The sequence below is a fragment of the Colobus angolensis genome, unplaced genomic scaffold (genome assembly GCF_000951035.1).
Source record: "Colobus angolensis palliatus isolate OR3802 unplaced genomic scaffold, Cang.pa_1.0 Scaffold54, whole genome shotgun sequence".
Lineage (NCBI taxonomy): Eukaryota > Metazoa > Chordata > Mammalia > Primates > Cercopithecidae > Colobus > Colobus angolensis.
This window is the reverse complement of record NW_012118932.1, coordinates 1448677-1452359: the sequence shown is the minus strand read 5'-3', so window position 1 is coordinate 1452359 and position 3683 is coordinate 1448677.

The following is a 3683-nucleotide window of genomic DNA, read 5'->3' as shown; positions in this document are numbered from 1 at the left end:
TTGTTACAGTGGTTCTCTCTGCCAGCTGAGACTAAGGTGATTTTTGTCTTAATAGTTTTTACCACTTTCCAAATTTCTTATTTAATATTGTTTTCTGCTTTTATTTTTGACTCATTTAAGAGATGGGGTCCCCCTATGTTGTCCAGGCTGACCTCAAATTCCTGGACTCAAAGGATCCTCAGCCTCCCGAGCAGCTGGGACTACAGGCACCACTAGCCACTGCCCACTTCCCAACTTCTCTACAGGAAATATGCATATTTTTAAAACTGAGAAATCTGTGTTCGAAAACCCTATGTTTTATTTCAGTGGTGAAACTATTTTATGCTTTTTCTTCTGAAAAATTGTATTTTATTCACCAAAAAAATTTTTATTTTTTAGTTATGGTCTCAGAAACTTCGTTCTTTTAGATGGCAGTTTTATTTTTGTTTTTGAGACGGACCCTCACTCTGTCACACAGGCTGAAGCGCAGTGGCGCGATCTCAGCTCACTGCAGCCTCTGCCTCCTGGGTTCAAGCAATTCTCCTGCCTCAGCCTCCCGAGTAGCTGGGATTATAGGCGCCTGCCATCATGTCCGGCTAGTATTTTTATTTTTAGTAGAGAATACTAAATTCTCTACTAAAGAATAGTAGAGAATATAGGTTTTACCATGTTGGCCAGGCTGGTCTCGAACTTCTAGTTCCAAGTGATCCGCCCGCTGCAGCCTCCCAAAGCATTGGGATTACAGGTGTGAGCCAACGCACCCGGCCTACAAGGCAGTATTAAATCTAAATTTAGGAGTATCAACTCCACAGCATATAAGAATAGGCTATTAACTAACGTTTATTAAGAACTATACTTACAGAATACCTGCATTCCCTCATTTGATCTAAATGTTCCTATGAAATTGGTATTATTATTTTTATTATCCCCACCTTACAGATGAGAAAAGTCTTGAAAAGAATGTGTATCTTGCCCAGGATAAAGCAGAACAGCAAGAATTCAAACGCAGGACTCCAGCTCCTAACCACATGGGATACATGGAGTAAGCTCTAAAGTAACCCAGGGAGATGAGTCTGGAGCACTGAAATCCTGAATCAATGTTCAGACTCACTACCCTTAACCAGGCAGGTGACCCTAGAAGGGAAGAAGCGAGGAAACTCAACTCTGATCACAGAAGAAAACAACCAGTATTTTATTTTTGGGGGGCCATGAGGGTTTTTTTTTTCCTTTCCTATTCTGTTCTGTTAAGGCACAAAAAGGATCCTAAAAAGAGCTCGGACACACAATTTGCAATTAATACCCTCCCTCTGATTAGTCTGGAAACTTAACAAACTGATCAAAACCCTTACGACTTAAAGTCTTGAAGATGACCCAGTTTCAAATTTTAATCAAAAGTGGAAAAGTCAGAAAGCCAAACAAAATGCTATCTCAAGTATTATTATAATAATCAATTTTAATAGATAAAAGATAGGAAGAATCTAACAGTACTTATTTTATCCTTGGCTACTTGACAAAGTTCTTAGATATTAGAAAAGTATAATTGAAAGTTTATCTTTAGCTACCTGAACAAGTTCTAAGTTGTCTCTCTTATAAAGTATAATTGAAAAGAAATAGAAACTGTTGGTGCAGTGCAGTGGCTCACGCCTGTAATCCCAGCATTTTGGGAGGCTGAGGCAGGCAGACCACCTGAGGTCGGGAGTTTGAGACCAGCCTGACTAACATGGAGAAACCCCATCTCTACTAAAAATACAAAATTAGCCGGGCGTGGTGGCTCGTGCCTGTAATCCCAGCTACTCGGCAGGCTGAGGCAGGAGCATAGCTTGAGCCCGGGAAGCGGAGGTTGCAATCGCACCATTGCACTCCAGCCTGGGCAACTGAAACTCCGTCTCAAAAAAAAAAAAGAAATATTGTTAACCGCATCTACTTCGGAACCTGTCTAACATAAAGATCAGAGAGCCCTATCACTTGTATACTCGAACTACAAACTTAATTTTGAATTTGGGTTTGCAAAGTTAGTATTAAACAGCACGGAGTCCAGTTCTCTCTCTGAATGATAGTAAACCATAAACCAAGGCCCTAAAGGAAGTGAAATACACAGGAACTCTTCCTTCATAAAAATATCTGCTGATTAGAAGAAACTAGCAGAGAAGCCAACACCTACAGACCAAGTTTCAAACTCTAACAAAACTCCAACCTTTCTACATCTTAATCCCTCAGGCCAATAAAACACCCATTAAGTTAAGGACAACTGATACTACTATTTAAGAAATGATGACAGTATTGAAGCTGAGTATTGGAGCCATTTTTTTCAGAGCCTTGCTGGAGAGAAAGGTAACAATGGGCTATTTAGTGAAAACACAAAATACACTGAATTTAGGTCAACCTCTGTTACCAAATCGGAAAGCTGGTTTAAGACCTACATCTATCACAGGTTCACTTTCTGTAATAAGGGTCAATCAGTGTGCTTGGCTAATAAATAGCTCGAAAAGATTTAATAGCAGAGGATGACAGAGTGAAAAAGCTGCCTGAAATCCATTCTCCTAACAGAACATGAAAAAGGCCCTTCATATATACACGAGCATGAGTGGGTTTTACAAAAGCCAAAGACCTTCTGGCGAAGTGGACAAGTTTTAACCTGCTTTAAAAATTACTGTTCACTGCCTTCATCCCAATCTAACTTTATTGAGTGTTATTCTATTGGACAACCCTACAAAAACAAAACCCCCAGAGCAAATTCTTGTACATTTCAATATCCTGCCTACTTATAAGAGCGGAAGAGTCGAACGCAGCAGGGGAAAAAACGTGACGTGCACAACCTTGATCCAAAACACAGCTCTTCGTAGTCTAATTTTAGGCCTAACCATTTTGTCTTTCTATAAAAGTTAAAAAAGAAAACAAAGAAACGACCCATCACCTGTAACGCAGAAGTCAGAGAATGATTTCAACGGGAGTTCCTTATGTATCGAGGGAAAACAAATCACGCTCACACTGCCCAGAGAACAGTACTATTAAAATTAAGATACAAGGATGGGTACAACCTCACACCCACTGACGATGACACGCTTCTGTTCTTGGATGACTTATCTTTAAAGAATCAGTCAAAAGGTTGAGTCCACAGAGAAATCTGTGGCAACGTTTTGTGTTTGTGCGTGCGTTTCCAAGAAAGCCAGACATGGTGAAAAACCAATCTCAACTTCACCTAAGTTATCTAAAGCAGCAAATTCCACCCCTAGGCTGAAGCTCCAACAGGAGCGAGGAGAAGCTCCGAGAGTTCCGCCCGTCAGCGGGGCCCTCCAGCGCCCGGGACGCTCTACGTTTTCACCAGTGTGGAATGTGGAAGAGGCTGCAGGCTGGAGCTGAGAAAACAGTGAAGCTACTGGCGACAATATTCCTGAGCAGTGAAACCGGGGTGAACAGAGAGCGAGCAAGGAGGGGCTGAGAGTCAGTGGGAGAGGAAACATCAAGGAACAAAACCGGAGAGTCTGGTCCAGCATTAAGAAAACGGAGCAAAGGAAGGGGGTGAAACGCGAGGGAAGGGGAGACCGAGAGTCGGCAGAGCCCGTGGCGCCGCGCGGTTCAGGGCAGGGCTGGGTCCAGGAAGAGTCAGACCTCGGCAGCCCAGCAAGCTTCCCATTTCGGGCCAAAGCCAGCGAAGAAAACGGCCCTGGGGAGCAGACAATGAGCCACCGCCCCAGGAGCCGCGG